The sequence below is a fragment of the Polypterus senegalus genome, chromosome 11 (assembly GCF_016835505.1).
Source record: "Polypterus senegalus isolate Bchr_013 chromosome 11, ASM1683550v1, whole genome shotgun sequence".
Lineage (NCBI taxonomy): Eukaryota > Metazoa > Chordata > Cladistia > Polypteriformes > Polypteridae > Polypterus > Polypterus senegalus.
The window spans coordinates 106,403,126-106,421,551 of record NC_053164.1 but is presented as its reverse complement, the minus strand read 5'-3'; the positions used below and the strand labels follow the sequence as shown (position 1 = coordinate 106,421,551).

Below are 18,426 nucleotides of genomic sequence, written 5' to 3'. Positions count from 1 at the left end.
TTTACGCTTCTGTTTCTACAGTGCATACGTGTGCATCTAAAGCTTTTGTCTCAGCTTTGGTTCCATTCGGTGGCTCCAAAGTTGCTATCTAAAATAAAAAGAATCTTTGGACAGGTCACTGGTAAGACGCTTAAGACCCTTGACATGTTCTAGACATAATGTAACAAGCTGTCACTTGCTTACACATGTGTAATATGAGAAAGTGCATATTTTTGGACCTATGTTCTGTGAAAAAAATACTGCAAAAAATATGCTGTACAGCCAGGCCTCTTGAAAATGGGTAGATTGGTTTGAACGAGACGGATACCAATGAGGTATGTAGACTAAGCTGTAGTAATGATAATAATAATAATAATTCATTACATTTATATAGCTCTTTTCTCAGTACTCAAAGCACTATCCACACAGAGAGGAACCGGTTGTACACTATCATAGTTATTTATTTATTTATTTATTTACCATTCCAGCTTGCTCTTATACAAGGTCATGGGGAACACTATAACACACTTCAGTACACTCGACCAGAAACACTGTGGAAATTAAATGAGATTACACAGCTATGTGGTGCCTTCTAGCCTTCATCAAAAATGAAGCCACTATAAGTGATTAGCTTGCAAAAGGCTATCAGCAAAGTGAGCGTAATGGGTAGCACATCACTGAGAACAGAATCAGGTGCAGTTTTTAAAAAGGGAAATCTGTAATATTTGTGTGAATGTACAGAAAGCCTACAAATTAATAAAAGGACTAATAATTATTTCAATACAAGTTACAGTACAAGTATGCAGTAACTGCACAACTGAGTGTCAGCATAAGATCAACTGATTGCCACAATACCAAACCAGCTTCAAGCTCAGGTTACTTGAGACACTTTTGGCTCACCCTTTTTCCCTACTTAAAAATTCCTGTTTCTGGAAATTGCTGAGTCTGTACATTTTTTGATTCAACACGGAAAGGGTTAAGTGGGTCATCTTTATCAGATCTGCTTACAGATATTGCAGGCAACCTCTTTTAGGAGCTGCTGGACTTGTTCTGCCTTTTTCTTGGCTCAGATGAAATTCCAACTTTTGTAATATCTAAAGCTGCTGCTGTGATATAATAGTGCCAGGTTTATATTAAGAAGCAACTGATAAAACCATAAGGTATGGGTGAGTTTATGTGTTCAGCACAGTGAGGTTGGTGACACTGCTTCATACCTCCATGATCCTGAGTTCAAGCCCCTACTTTATCATTGAGAGAAATCTACATGCTCTTACTACATGAAGTATTGCAGTTTTCATCTTGGATCCTAAAGATTCAGTTAAGGTTGATTTGGCCTGGTATGAGTGAGATAGGGTGGCACAGTGGTAAGGAGACCTGGGTTCGCTTCCCGGGTCCTAGTTAAACCCCTACTTAAGAAACATAATCTTGACCCCTCAGCTCTTGAAAATTTTAGACCCATCTCTAACTTGCCCTTCTTAAGTAAAGTTCTAGAGAAGGCAGTCATTATGCAGTTAAATGACCACCTAAATAAACATGCTATTCTTGATAAATTTCAGTCAGGTTTTAGAACAAATCACAGCACAGAAACGGCACTCGTTAAAGTAATAAATGACTTGCGGGTAAATGCAGACAGAGGCCATTTATCTGTTCTCATCCTCTTAGATCTGAGTGCTGCATTTGACACCATTGATCACAACATTCTTAGAAATCGCCTTAGTCAATGGGTGGGCCTCTCTGGCAGTGTCTTAAATTGGTTTGAATCCTACCTGACAGGGAGAAAATATTTTGTTAGTTGTGGGAATTACAACTCGAAGACACATGATATCCAATATGGTGTTCCACAAGGCTCTATCCTGGGTCCGCTGTTATTCTCAATCTACATGCTTCCGTTAGGTCAGATTATCTCAGGGCACAACGTGAGCTACCACAGCTATGCTGATGACACACAGCTGTACTTATCAATAGCACCTGATGACCCTGATTCTATTGATTCACTAACACAATGTCTGACTTGTATCTCAGAATGGATGAATAGTAATTTTCTCAAGTTAAATAAAGAAAACTGAAATTTTAGTGATCAGCAATAATGGATACAATGAAGCTATTAGAAATAAACTGGATACATTAGGATTAAAAGTCAAGACGGAGTTAAAAAGCTTAGGGGTGATTGTTGACTGTAATCTGAATTTTAAATCACATATTAATCAGATCATTAGGACAGCATTTTTTCACTTAAGAAACATAAGTAAAGTTAGACCTCTTTATCACTGAAAGATGCTGAGAAATTAGTTCAGCGTTTGTTTTCAGTCGACTAGATTACTGTAACGCACTCCTCTCAGGACTACCCAAAAAAGATATAAATCGTTTGCAACTAGTGCAGAATGCAGCTGCTAGAATCCTAACTAGGAAAAGAAAATCCGAACACATTTCTCCAGTTTTGATGTCACTACACTGGTTACCTGTGTCATTCAGAATTGACTTTAAAATTCTGCTTATGGTTTATAAAGCCTTGAATAATCTAGCCCCATCTTATATATCGGAATGTCTGACACCTTATATTCCAAATCGTAACCTCAGATCCTCAAATGAGTGTCTCCTTAGAATTCCAAGAACAAAACTTAAAAGAAGTGGTGAGGCGGCCTTCTGCTGTTATGCACCTAAAATCTGGAATAGCCTGCCAATAGGAATTCGCCAGGCTGATACAGTAGAGCACTTTAAAACACTGCTGAAAACACATTACTTTAACATGGCCTTTTATAACTTCATTTTAATCGTAATTTAACTTAATCCTGATACTCTGTATGTTCAATTCATCATAACAACTATTCATGGTGGCTCTAAAATCGGTACTGACCCCTACTCTCTTTTCTGTTTCTTTTTCCGGTTTCTTTGTGGTGGTGGCCTGCGCCACCTCCACCTACTCAAAGCTTCATGATGCTCCAACAATGATGGACGGATTAAAAGGAAGAAGTCTACGTGACCATCATCATCATCAAGCCCTTCCGTGAGAACCCTAAATCCAAAGAGGACTGTTTCATTTATGTTAGGTAGAATGCCCAGAGGGGACTGGGCGGTATCATGGTCTGGAATCCCTACAGATTTTATTTTTTCTCCAGCCGTCTGGAGTTTTTTTTGTTTTTTCTGTCCCCCCTGGCCATTGAACCTTACTCTTATTCGATGTTAATGTTGATTTATTTTTTTATAATTATGTCTTTCATTTTTCTATTCTTTAATATGTAAAGCACTTTGAGCTACTGTTTGTATGAAAATGTGCTATATAAATAAATGTTGTTGTTGTTGTTGTTGTCCTCCCTGCGTGGAGTTTGCATGTTCCCCCTGTGTCTCTGTGGGTTTCCTCCTACAGTCCAAAGACATGCAGGTTAGGTGCATTGGCGATCCTAAATTGTCCCTAGTGGGTGTGTGTTGTGTATGTGCCCTGTGGTGGGCTGGCACCCTGCCCAGGGTTTGTTCCTGCCTTGTGCCCTGTGCTGGCTGGGATTGGCTCCAGCAGACCCCCATGAGCCTGTGTTAGGTTATAGTGGGTTAGGCAATGACTGACTGACTGACTGATTGAGTGAGATGGGTCTGTGCTTGGGTGTTCTGCACTGCAAAGGACTGGCATCCTGTCCATGCTTGTTACCTGCCTTGATCCTTTAGTATACTGGAATAAGTGGGGTCAGAAAATGAATATGTTTATGCACAGGATGAAAGTTTTCTAACACCAAATTTTCTGAAAGCATAACATAGAACAAACCAATGGCTCCCGAACTAAGGGCAAGAAAGTAAACTCTGGCTCATGGTGGCCTGTTTGGTGCCCTGTAGCTTTGGATAGGGTCCTCATTCAAATAGTAAATGGCCATAAGTAATTGTGGACAGTGCAAGATTAGGTGGACATGCTAGATGACAGAGTGCAGAGAAGAGAATCCAGTAGAAAAAGAGAATCTGTAGCATCTGTGCAGAATTACAGAAGCCTAGGTTAGATGTACACAGTTAGCAAACTGAAAAGCGCTTTGTTGAAATGTGGGCTGGTGTAAATGAAATATGAGCTGGCACTACACACATCATCACTGAGAAAATGAAAGAGCACCCGCTGGGGTCCCTAGAGGTTTGTGTGACTTTATTAACTAGTTGCCTTAGTAAGCATGGTATTCATCATTCTCTATGGAAACCTTCAACAGCTATATTGCAACACTAGATAGGAAGGTAATCAATATACAGATCCAAACAAAACCAAGTTATATTTAATTAAGAATATGAATGATTACATGGGGGCAAAACTATGGCCAAAATGTGTTGGCATTTAGGTTCTTTCGCTATGCTAGGTTTTGTATAGTAAGTAAACTGAACCCTTTAAAGACTGGGCCCAGCTCTGCCTGCTTCTGCTGCACTGCCAGTTGTTTCACTTTGCCAGTTGGCTTTAAACCGAGGGTGTAATTTCTCCAGGATATGCTGAATTCTTCCAGATTCTTTAATTAGACTAACTGTGAGAACCCAACTGCAACTGTTACATGTCAGTCTGTGCTGCCCTCCTGAACCCTACCTAAAATGTCAAAACTTAAGGACTACTGACAAATGTAACTTCCATTCATTACTGTCTTGATTTGCTTACTTCATCCTGTTGTTGTAAAATGCATATTGTACATGTGTATTGTATCATAAACATATTACTAGCCATTTTCTGAAGGCAAAAAAAAAAATAAAGTAAAATGTAAATTTCTTAATTGATCAACTCTTGCCTTTGGCGTACCTATGCTGCAGTAACCTAAATGAGTGGGGACACCTAGTCTCGCAGGGACAGGCGTGACTCTCAAACGAGAACACACATTTGGAAATAACCCACTAAAAGGTGTGTAGTGAAGAGTGGCAAAATCCTGTGCTGCAAAGGTTACACCCATAGGGCTTCTTCCTAAAACGCCCACCCTCAGTTCCTTCAGTCCATGTGTTTTCAAAAGCTGCTGGGGTTTCAGCATGAGCATAAAAGATACAGAACTAACAACTTGACACTGAGAGAAAATAAAAAGCTAAAGTTAGTGTCAAATATTGAGGAGCTAACTGAAGCTTAATAATTCATTTGCATGTTGTAATGAGTGCTGCAACAGTGAAGACAGACAGACACACGTAGACCACCACAGCTACTGGGCTCCACACATTTGAGAAGTGGCTCTGCCTGCTATGATATCTTTATGTCATTGTTACTACTACATCACTATAAGACAAAACGGCAGAAAATAGAGTTTAAATAGGCATTGTGGGCTATAGATATATAGAACGTGCTAAAACTCTGCAGCTATTTTGTCACGGCAAGTTTGCATTTCCAATTAGACATGCAGTCAGACGGTGGATGTTGTGCAGCTTCATCTGTGCATCTACTGCTGTTTTTAGGCAGATTCATTGATTTGGGTGTTTTGAGTGCCGAAATCTGCATCTCCTGTGGCTCTTTGTTATTAGCTCTCTTAACAGCAGTCCTTTTGACGAAGTTTTACACCGTTTACTTCAAAGCCATATTTTTAAGTTTGAATTTTCTTGAATATAGCTAGCAATTCAAAACTTGCACAGCACGTGCGACAACATATTGTTCATATTTATCATTTGTTCATTGATAACGTCAAATGCCAATGTGTAATCTGATCCTACAGAAAGGTTTTCCCTTGCATCAGGTTATGTTTATTTTTAAAAGAGGTTCTGTTCATTTTTAAAACATGCAATGTGCTCTCTGCACACACAACACACATTTATATGGCCAATACGTTTTTTAGAAATTTTTCAACTGGTAGTTTATTGTAAACCTCCTACTTTGAGCGTTGCCTTTGTGAGGTGTTGGATTGGTTTAGAAATGTGATACTCAGTGGGTCCCACCCAGTTTTAAGTAAAATTCATTCATGGCTGTCTCCAGACTTATGTATACAGATATCCTAGAAGTATAGTAAACATTACGGAGGCAGCAAAGCAGTCCAAAAAGACCTGAACAGTCGTCAAGCTGAGCAAACATTTGAAAAATGCTATTTAATTTAGTGAAGTGTTAAGTGCTTAAGGGCATAAAGAACTTCAATTGTAAATACATGATGGACGATGCTGCTTCACAGGTAGTAACTCCTGAAAAGGATTTATGCGATTATATGATGCTGCTTTCTCATCATCTAAGCAATATGCAGAATCAATTACAAAAGCAAAATGTGTTAGGTTATATTGTAAAAACTGTTAAAAATAAATGAAGAGACATTATGATTTTACTATTTAATGTACTAGTGAGTCTACATCCGGAGTACAGTGTGCAGTTCTAGTCACCATGGTTCAAAAAAGACAGAGCAGAATTAAAAGAAGAGAGCAACCAAGTACACCCCCAAACTAAAGGGTGTGTTATGGTCAGACTGGCTCATTAAGCATCTTTAGTCTTGAATAGAAAGTGCTGCCCAATCCTGGAATACAAAATTGTCAAAGGTAAGGAGAGAAATTAAGTATATTAAAGACAGAATCCAGGGAATACTGGAATGAAATATCGAGTTATGTAACAGAACCTTAACAACTTTTGAAAAGTACCTGAATATAAGATATTTTGAATATGTGTATATATATATATATATATATATATATATATATATATATATATATATATATATATATATATATATATATATGTATGTGTGTGTGTGTGTATAGTGAATATAAGAATTTAAGATAACCATGTGAGCTTCATGGTCTAAATGTCTCCTCTTGTTTGTCTAACTTCTTATATTTTATGTTCTTACGTTATCATTCTTTTTTTGTGATATATGCTAAAGAAACTAATATAAAACTCAGATTTTTAACATCTTACTAGAATTTTAGTCAGTCATTGTCCAACCTGCTATATCCTAACACAGGGTCATGGGGGTCTGCTGGAGCCAATCCCAGCCAACACAGGGCGCATGGCAGGAACAAATCCCTGGGCAGGGTGCCAGCCCACCGCAGGACACACACACCCAAGCACACACTAGTGACAATTTAGGATTGCCAATGCACCTAACCTGCATGTCTTTGGACTGTGGGAGGAAACCAGAGCGCCCGGAGGAAACCCACGCAGACATGGGGAGAACATGCAAACTCCACGCAGGGAGGACCCGGGAAGTGAACCCAGTTACTAGAATTTATGAATTCATAATTAATTTTGTGATATATGCTAAAAAAAACTAGTCTAAATCTCACATTTAAACATCTCACTAAAGTGTATGAATGGAAATTAATTTGGAAAGTCTAGTGATCCTTTATACTTTCCCTTTAGTTACTCCATTCTGCAGCCAGTTGTTGACAGTGAGATGTTTGCACATCTTCCCAGTGTCTATGTATTCTAGTTTAGGTAACCTGGTGATTCTGACTTGGTCCTGTTTAAGTAAGTGTGTCTGTGTGTGTGGACGTCTGTCTTGCCTCATCCTAGGCCATTTCCTGCCTTGTGCTGATATGTTAGGGTCCAGCCCTCAGCTACTCCAAACTGGGTTAAGTTTGAGAATGTTATTCCATGTTATGTCATTTCCTTCATACTGTTTTGCTAATATAAGATAAGTGCATTTACACACAGCTGTAAAAAGCAGTACATTGACTTGCACAATCCACTTAAGATTTCCTTTTGTTTGGAAAATTTGCAGTCACTACCAGTTAACACAACAGAGACAATATGGATTGCTAACCTGGTTCAGCCTGTTCTCTGATACTGAAACTTTAGATATTATAGTCATAGCTTGGGCATGTCGGACTTTGCTCACCTTAAGGAATGAGGTAAAGGAATATGGCATGATGCACATTGCTAAAGAGGTATTCTCACACTTAATTTATTTTTCATTTATTAATAAACTGTGTTTATAGTGCACTAATTATTTCTCATGATTAGAAAAAACAATTTTTAAAGACCTCTGTAGTTACAGTCATTCTTTAGAAATGAAAAATCAATTAATATCAATTTTCTTTGTTTTTCTTAAACAAAATGTTTTCTTACCAAATCTGTTCATACACTGTATCTTGACAGAATAACATACAAGGCACATTTACACACACACAAACTAATTTATACTGGGACTCTCAGCTCCATGGATGGGCTTCAATTTCAGGCCCAGTTGTTGCTGTTACATAATCAGTACATTCTCTTCATATCTAATTGGGCTTTCTCTGGGTGATCTGGTTTCCTTCCATATCAAAAATACTAGTCTGGGTCAGGCTGCTCTGCCACTATAAATGAGCCCAATTTGAATGTAAATGTGCATGTCAGCGTTCCTTGTGTGAGATTGGCTTCTTGTCCACTGTGACTTTTTAATTTATACCTGATACTCTCAATTGGTTCAGACCACCAAAAAAAAGGAGATTCAGAAAATAGCTGGATGGATGTTTTAACCCCTCTATTTCTACTGTACATCTGCAACATGGATCATAAAAATACTGACCTGAAAGATCTGAAGAGTCAGAATTTTATATGTCTACTTTACAAAGTAATGTGAAGAATGGAGTGGTTTTACACTCTTCATATACAACTAATGTCACTATAATATCTGTTATGACAAGAAAGTTCTGAGGCAGACAGCTATACTATGTGGTAATGAAACACAGCTCTCTAAGCTAGACCTCACTTGGGGTATCCTTGCCACACTGGTTCCCTTTCTTTGTACACTAGAAACATGCATATATATATATATATATACAGTATGTCAAATAAACGAACCACACGCCGTGGCACAGTGTAAAGAGGCTTCGCCTCTGACACCGAGCTTCGATCCCCACGAGGGGTGCAGTGGAGTGTGTACACCAAATAAGGGCGAAACAAGTGTCGCGTACTCTTTGCATTATTTGACAGTAAACGATGTAACATTCTATGATCTGCTTCTCGCAACTGGGAGGGCCCGTGATGGATGTTTGCAGACTGCAGACCAACCACATGCATTACCTGGTAGGTAACCACCCGTACAATCAGATCAGGACTCAGACTACGAATGCTATGAATATAGCTAGATAGATTTTTTTCGTAGTCTATATAATCAAATCTTCAAGTCAAAACATTACACAAAAGGTCCATAATTCTACTTTGTGAAAAAGTAATTATCCCCTTCATCTCATTAATGTTTCACACCAAAGAAATGAAATTTGATGCTACTTTTTCTCTCATGTGCAAACCCACTGAGAAAAAATATATGACTAAATTAACTGTGAACCAAAAAATATGGGTTTGTTCACATCACTCAGTCACATAGATGAACAAAATAATAAACAAACAAACAAACAAATAAAAATGATTACCAATAGCATGTTCTTTCAAAGATCAGATTATCTATTATGTCTGAAGGTGTTTCTTTTACACCCTGCAATGAATGACAGAATGGTTTCAAAATCAATCAAACCTTGTGTTTTGATTTCAGTCGCTGCCTAATGAGCCTGAATATTATTATTATTATTATTATTATTATTATTATTATTAATTTTATTGCATTCCATACAAATCAATCAAGTTTTACATAAAGAAAATTTGAGTTAAGAACAAATCTATCCCCACCCCTAAGAGAGAGAGCAAGCCAAACAGCATGAAATTTAAGACCTGTAGACATACCTAAATTAATAAATTCTCTATGCTTTATAAACTTATTTTAAAATATTACCGATTAGATCCTGCCATGTTTTGAAAAAAGTCTGTACGGATCCTCTAACTGAGTATTTGATTTTTTCCAATTTCAAATAATATAACACACCGGTTTCCCACTGACTTAAAAGAGGAGAGTTTGGGTTCTTCCAGTTTATCAGAATAAGTCTGCGTGCCAAAAGTGTAGTGAATGCAATCAAAATTTGTTTGTCCTTCTCCACTTTAAGCCCCTCTGCAAGAACCCCAAACACAGTTGTTAATGGGTTAGGAGGGATTGTGAGTCCAAGGCTGTCTGAGAGGTAATTAAAAATTTTTGTCCAGAATAATGCTAATTTGGTGCAGGCCCAGAACATGTGACCCAGTGAGGCTGGAACTTGGTTGCAACGTTCGCAGGTTGGATCATGCCCTGGAAACATTTTGAAGAGTTTTAGTCGAGACAGATGTGCTCGATATATAATTTTAAGTTGTATAATTGTATGCTTTGCACGTATGGAGCTCGAGTGAATTCTCTGCATTGCTACTTTCCACTCCTTTTCTGATATATTAATTGAGAGATCGTTTTCCCAGTGTCCTCTTGGATCTTTGAAAGGGAGGGACTGTAAAATAATTTTATGTATTGTAGAGATGGAGTCTAAGTCCTTGAGAGCAACATTTTTTCCAGCATGGATGAGGGTGCAAGATGAGGAAAATCTGGAAGGTTCTTTTTAACAAAGTTCCTGATTTGAAGATAGTGAAAGAAATGTGTAGCTGGAATGTTAAATTTGGAATGTAATTGTTCATAGGATGCAAAGACGTCTATATAAAGATCTCTAAGCAAGTCAATTCCAGATTTTTTCCAGATATTAAAAACTGCATATGTTTGTGAAGGTTGAAAGAGGTGGTTCTCTTGCAGAGGTGAATATTAATATGTTCCAGCAGAAGTTCCAAATAATTAAAGGTAACTGTGAATTCACAACACTAATATACTTCTATGATATTCTGTGTATGAGTTTCTGAAATGTTTATATGTGAGCATGTTCAGTTCAGTTCAGTTCTTCTGATGTACTATTCAGTTTTTGATTTTTTATGTATGTGCCATTTCAATTGATTGATTCAAACTCCCACACAATTAGCTAAAAAAACACTAAAAACATTACACGAATAGTAAATCAGCGCCAAGTAAAGGGAGTGCTGGAATATTAATTGGCAGTAAGGACAGTAGCAGAGGAGCATGACTGTTAAGTATCAATTGTACATTTCCATTCTCAGTGAAGTGGGCTACAGAATGTGTCAGGCTGCGGCGGGTGGGCTTTTCTTGATACTAACATAGTGGAGGAAAACTGTGTGAAGCTTAGAATGATAACTACAATTAAATTTGTGGCAGATTATTTTGAAAAAAAAAAAAAACCAAAAAACAGTGTGATTAGAAACACCAGTGGCTCTACCAAGAATATACTAAATTAATGGGTTGTCAGTATTGTTTATTTCATTTATATGTATTATTTATAAAAACATTTAATTGACAAGGCCATACTTATTAAATATGTAAATTATAAGTGCATATACTGCACCTGAAGGCACTGAAATAAGCAAAGCTGAAGTGGACAGAGAAATATGTGCTTGTTTTTATGGCAGCTTGGCAAAGATTCAACACAGCAGGTGACAGCAACAGTGAATTTCATAAAAGGCTTGAAAATGTAACTTGCTTTGAGTGTTCAGAATGCAACTTTCTTTAGTAAATGCATTAAACGTATGTTATTTTGATTGTCTGTACCTTATCTAGATTGGTCCTTTGAGCTTGTGTGACATTTGTGTGACACTCATTTAAAATATCATAAGGCAGCAAAGAAATTATGTGATTTTTATTGCACGGAAAAAATGCAGGGATCTTCAGATTTAATGATAAACTGCAGATGAAGCCATTTTTGAAGTATGAAGTATTTCTGTTATGTACAGATTTTGTTTTTTTTATCTGTGCTTTTTTATTTTAAGTCAGTTTGGAAATTGTTATTGTTTTCTTATTATTGCTACTTCATGTTTACATTTTGTTTATAATATTGGATGCCGTCTTTGTTTATTATGTTTACTGCCACTTTGGCTCTCACAGATGCTACCATTTTGGGTGTTTGTTGTCGATAGCAGTGACGTTGAACTGAAGTGGAAGTTGTAATGTTTGACATGAACAGGTTATTGCTGATTAACATGGCAGTGCACTACCCACATTGTCCAAGATTTCGGATTAATAAAAATGTTTGTGGAACTGGTTATTTTTTCAACCAGGACTTCTTATTTTGACTTTTTGTGGTTAACATTGCATGCTTTTGTAAGTTTCTTGGTTTCTCTGGCTTTTGACCATTGCCTATTTATATGTTCTTGAGCTTACATTTTCATCTGTTGATCCTGCCAGTTAATTCATTTTTGCCTTTTCCTTCAAGGCAGTACAAAATCTAAATATATGCCAGATTCAAACTCACTGTGGTTCTAGGCTCCTATAAAAAATAACTTTGATAACTAAAGGTAAAATCTCTCCATCCATCCATTAGTTTTAAACATATGGTGTGATGGTATTAATACAAAAAAAAATGAAATACATCAGATTTCGCAAAGAAACTGTGTTACATTAGAATTGTAAATATGTCTGATAATTAGCAGGCAGAAGAAGAAAGTAGAGAAATTCATCCAAGCCAAACATTTGATTTTATTCTTAAATCTGACTAATGACAAGAAGTGGGCAGAATATAGGATTATGAACTCAGCACTCACTTTATTAATAAGGCAACAAAAATAAGACCAAAATGTGACAAATGATTTTAAAATGGGCTCTAACACATTTCATTAATTGTGCCCTTCACATACATCACCGGTTTGTGTTTTCAATTAAATAAAATTAAATTCTGTCTTTTGACACACTATCTTTTCATGTCACCAGAGAGCGGTAGTCATGCAAGTAAGAATTTCACTGTATTCCATACACATGACTTTACTAGTGCTGCTTTATATACTTTTTCACAAAAATTAAAAAAGACCATCCTTTTAGAATGCATCCCATCAATAGGAAGTTCTACTTTAATTCTCCCTGTTGCAGTCCTTCAGAGTTATAATTGCAGATTCAATGCTTATTCTTCACCTAGATCCTTAAATAAGCACATGGGATGTCCACAGTATCATTTTATGAGGATGGGGAAGCCATCATAATGTAGATGAAGATTGCATATGTAATGATGGTGTAAATTATACCCAAATATTAAGGACCCCTTTCCACTTTTAACTTTTAAATGTGGGTGCTTGCTATAATGTTTACCTTACAAATTCTGCAATTACTATCACCCCCTCTTGTATATAAAGAAGGTACGGTATGTTAAAATAGTAGTGAACAATAAACTTACATTTATATTGTGTAAATTTACATTTACAGTGTGACTCGTGTTATTCTTTAGATGCATTTAATGTTGACCTTTACTACACCATGAAATTAAGTAAAGGTTGGGGCTTTGCTATATAAAAAAACAAGTAAATAGTAAAATTGAATGTTCAGGAACAGAAAAAAGATGCATTTATACAAGGTGTTACATTAATACGCAACACCAAACCCTAGCAAGTGCAGGATAGTTAAATAGTAATGTGGACAAGAAAGTACACATTGCATTGAGGGAGAGAATGGAAAATTTATTGCAATGACCTTGCGCTAAATCGGCCGGCAGGCGGGCAGGTCCAGTTTCACAGCTGTTGATCATTTGTCCAGCCCTGACATGGTTTACCAAATTAGTCTGTGTCCTGGCTCCCTACACCCTCATCCGGCTCTTCTCGCACACCCACCAATGCTTCTTTCATTTTCTGCTAAATATTTGTCTTTGAGCCACAGGCATAAAGATACAAGGAGAAGTTCTCACACTAAAGCATTTTTATTCATCTGGTGAGCGAGAGTGCTGCTCACAAAGTGCAGGAAGAATTCATATGCAACTAAACTTAATAACCACTCACTTTGAAATATGAAAACAAAGCACACTAAATTCTAAAATGATTCTTGAATTCCTACATTGAATTCTGCTAGCGATTGATTCACAGAGGGAGACAGGCAAATACAAAAGAATACATAACATTATAAAGCAAAATCAGCAAAAGATTAAATTAGATAAAGAAAAGTAATGAAATGAAAAATAACCAATGATTTAGCTTGATTTGTGTTACAGAAGAAATCTACAGTACTAGTTGGGGGTTAAGTGACTTTAGAAAGGACCTACATTTTATCACTAAATCCTATCTTCTATAAAAACAACAGAAATTCATCTATACGTGTTCAGAGCCTTTCGTTTTTGCAAATACATCGTTGCAGTGAACCAGATTCTCTCTCAATGGTATCCTCAATTGGCAGGAACCATACTAGAATGGTCTCCAATCCAACAAAGGCCTCACTCCCACTGTGAAAATGAATGTCACATGCACATCTTTGATTTGCAATAAAAAGCCTAAAATATATGGACATGTGACACTAGTCTGGGAATCAAATGAAACCATGAGACAGCGGTACTAACAACTGCACCACCGAGTTACTCCTAAAATTTACATTGTATGCAATAGCAATTTAATTCATTTGGCCAATGAAAATCAAAAACAAACATGATATTGGTGTCTAGTTCATAAGAGGACAACTAGTGTTAGAAACAAAATATACAAGACATATCGCCGGAAAAAAAAAAAAAATCTTCCGCTTTCCCTTAATCAGACTGGAGACACCTCCTGTGCATAAGGTTCTGAGCAAATATTAGGTATGCAAGAGTTATTGTGGTAATGGACCAGAAAAAATGTAATGAAATGCAAACTAAAGTCAGGCAGGCAAAGTCAAAACAAAATAAAGGGCGCACCAAGAGCTAAGATTAAGGGTGAACTGAAAGAATAATCAGAATAAAGTCAGAACTTGAAATACACCTCTTTACCTGTTTTTGAAAACTAAATCATTGAGAAACACAAAGACAAAGCTGTATCAACTGAGCCATGACTTCCATGTGCAATATTTATACCACAAGGTTTGTTATGTCATGTGATAACTCAAGATGATATTGCGTAAAACTTGCGAAACATAGGTTTAGTAACAGTTTTAGAATGACATGAAAATCAAAAATAAATATCAAAATTGAATTCTCCAAAACAAATTATATAAGTGGGTAAAGAAAATTCACAGAATAGCATGTTGCTGAGCGGAAGTATTGCTGCATTACAGCACATTAGACGTTGATTTGATTTCTGGCTAGGCTGCTTCTTGTGTGACGTTTTCCTGTTGTCTCTTTGTTCAGTTTGGTTTTAAACACATGGATTGATGAGAGTGAGTGAGTGAGTGAGTAGTCTATGATTCACCCATTGCCATGATTTTGAACAGGTTCAAGCATAAGCTTACTGTCTTATGTAGATAATAAACTGATATTGTTCTTCAATGTTCTCACACAGACTAGAGACAGTAATACAATACCAACAGCAGATAATGAATGCAACATCATAAATTAAATGATAAATAAAAACACATATCAAATACAATTATAAAATAGTCTGTATGAACAGCTGTTGAGCAGCCTTCTAATCTGAAAATAAATGATCCTTGAATCTTGTGGTGTGACTGCTAATGGTCCTATACTGTTTATCAGACCAGAGGAGGGAGAAAAGTGACCCTTTAGGATGGCTAAAGGCTGCATGTGACACTGGCCCTCAACAGAAGGGAGAGATGTGCCAGGAATATTCTGAGCCAGCTTCATTAGCGGGTGTAATGCTTCATGTCATTGGTGTTTTTGGAATGAAAAGTGTGATGGGGCCATCCAGACCTGATAGACAGATGCTATCAGAAGAGATGAAGTCCACCCGAGAAGCCATCAAGAGTGTCTGTGCAGTATGTGTGCGTAAGACACAAAAAGAGAGAGAGAGGTAATCAAGGACTTTAAGAGCTGCACTTACAAGCCCCAGTCTATTGCTCAAATCCATTAGCCTAGGTTATGTGGTTGTCGCAGAGTCTTGGGAAAAATACTTTATTGGATCGGGTGACAGAGCTGGGTAAACTGAATGTAGATAGTGTTGCCTTTGATCCATTTTGTGAATCATAGCCAGTGGTATGAATGTATAGGCAGTGGACAAGGTAGACAAAAGAGCATTGGAGCTTTATGGAAGATTGGTGCAGCAGCGGCATTGGAGGATGGCCAAGGAAGCAGACATCCTCTAGAAAACCTTGCTTTAGGGAGCGAGGGAGAGACACAACGTTTTATAGTATGTTAGGCTACCAGCAATAGTGAAGATAAAACTTAAGATGAATAATGCCATACTTACCTGGAAGGTGAGATACCATGATCACTAAGGTGGTTCTCCCAGGGCAATGTTCATCATTTGCACTCTGGGTGTGCTGACTTCTGCAATTTCCCCTAATGCAGGAAACTCACTGCATAATTTGCACTAGTGGGGGACTGCATTTGTGCTCCCCCCTGGTTTTTGAGATGGAGTAGTGGCTCTGGGTTAAGGATCTGTGCTGATATCTGGAAGGTTGCCGGTTCAAATCCTGTTACTGCTAGAAGGGATCCTACTCTTTTGGGTCCTTGAGCAAGGCCTTTAACCTGAAAAGTGATTCATGTGTGCTGTACAATGGCTGACCCTGTGCTATGACCCCAAAGGTCATTGTAGTATAGCAGGTCCGTGGCTTCCAATAAAAAAAAAGGCCAGGTTTTAAATCCGTATAGCCATGCTGTTCTCCGTGGGCGTGATTGCACGACTGCAGGGAGTTAATGAGGTGGTTGGAGCGAGTCGCACCTGCATGTGTGGGTGCAGTCATTATTAATTGCTTTATTGGCTTCCTGCGGTGTGCGATTAAGGTGCTGAGCCCCTGGAGGTGCGTGAGGGATATATATATACGGGTCGACACTAGGATGGGGGATGAATCGAAAGGAAAAATGGAAGGATAATAGAGGTTAAAGAAAGTGAATGGCAGCATAGCAAAATATGGCAACCTGGATGTGGAAGCAGAACGAGCTGGGGCTCTGTGAAGGAGTGTTAGGCTGATGCGCTCTGGGGGCTAGTTCACCCCAATGAAAGTTCGAGTGAGTGGGGTGAGCAGGGCAGGTGTCCTCTCGAGGGATCCGAGGAATGACTACGGGTGCGCGAAGGATGAAGGGAGGAGAGCCGACTTCGTCGGTCTGGCAGTGAGATCCGTAAGGGGGCCAAGACGGAGGTTGGCTTAAGGAGCTCATGGCTGTTGGGTCTCCGCTGGCTTTAAGAGCAATGGGTGAGCCAGGGAGAGAGTGATGGAGGTGGGCCGGAGAGTAATGAGAGAGACTGCATTAACTTCTGCATTTTATTTTAACCTCAGATTTTAAAGGATTTATTTATTGATGGTTTTTATCCCCACTGGACACTTGTTTTTATGGATTTATTTATTGAAACCAGATGCACTGCACTTTTTGTTTGGACATTGATGTTTGTTTGTAATAGACGCACTAATACAGTTTTTGGGAAATATCCCCTGGCTTCATGTTTGAGAATGGTCCTCACTTGTCAGCTCATCTTGGTGACATTACTGACGGTGTTGGGTTTAAGGGCTCTCGAAAAGACAGATGGGAGCATGCAGTGGAGCCGCATTGTCACAGTCATGTGAAAAGACAATTTCCCCTTGAGGATCAATAACTTATATCCCCCCCCAAAAAAAAACAAAGAAACAAAATGAAGATCTAGCAAAATATTATTTTGTCATATAATACAACAACCAAATGACAGTATTAAAAGATATTTCAATGTCAAAATCAAATACTCGGAAAGTCAGACAGAAATGTGAAAGAATATTCATAAATTTCCAATTTTTGTACAGATGGCAAAGTGCTTAATTGTATTGTATATGCACATAATCAATGTGATTCATAATAATAATGTTTACAACTTCAAAACAGAGGGATGTGCAAGTTCATGTGCCTTTTAAATTGATCAAAAAAAATCAATCACACCCCAAGGCAGAGCTGAAAAGAAATACAGAGAACACTGGTGGGTCGAAGGGTCTTTCCAAGCAACCTGGAAATAGGCTAGCGTGACAGGCAGAAAGAACAATTTCACATATTTTAAAAACAAATGTTTTTCTACATAAGGAAAATAATAATAAGTTAAATTACAGACGCAAGTTTTCTATTTATTTAATTTTTTTTGCACAATAGCACCATCTGCTGGTTGTCAGTACCCCCACCTGTCCTTAATGCAAAGACACCAGTGCTTCAGAGTTGTGTTTTCCACTATGGTTTTATACATCCGCTGAGGGTGCATTCCACTGTGCACTTGTAGATGTTGATAGGCATTCATGGAGACATCTGAGTGTTCCTCAAAATATCCATATGCTTTTAGTCTCCATCCACACCTACTTAAGAAACTGCAATTGCATGGAGTTCAGTGTTATGTTTCAGCCAGAGTTACCCCTATAGCTTTGGTTCAAATGATGTTTTCTACGCCTATTTTGTCCTATTTTTGATTCCTTTGTTTAAGTTTCATTTGTTTGTCATTTAGTTTCAGTTTATCTGTAGTTCTTGTCCTATGTATCATGTTTTGTGGGTGGTTCTCCAAGAGGAAAGTTCCACTGGCCATCACTGTCAAGGGACTGCCCTCAGCCTTATAAAGTCAGGGACAACCCACAGTCCCTTGCAGTTCATTGAGTGCGCTTTGGAGTTGGTGACTTTTGTTGAGTACTGTGCTTTATTGTAAATTACTGGATTTTTTTTTACTTTGCCTTGGATTTCATGTTGAGCCTTGGATTGCTTTTATTGTTTCAGGCAACATGTTTTGTATTTTTGTGCTCCACTGAGCTTATCTTTATTCAAGAGTATTTTACGTGAAAACTCTTATTTATAAAGATTCTTGGTTGTCCTTTTTGT

At 37.8% G+C, this 18,426-nt stretch overlaps 1 non-coding gene across 1 annotated transcript; it reads left to right on the top strand.

Moving 5' to 3' along the window:
* Window positions 1-15,848: 15,848 nt before the first annotated feature.
* Window positions 15,849-16,011, top strand: LOC120539846. Its single transcript, XR_005635704.1, has one exon. It is a non-coding gene; the product is annotated as a U1 spliceosomal RNA (small nuclear RNA).
* The last annotated feature ends 2,415 nt before the right edge of the window (window positions 16,012-18,426 follow it).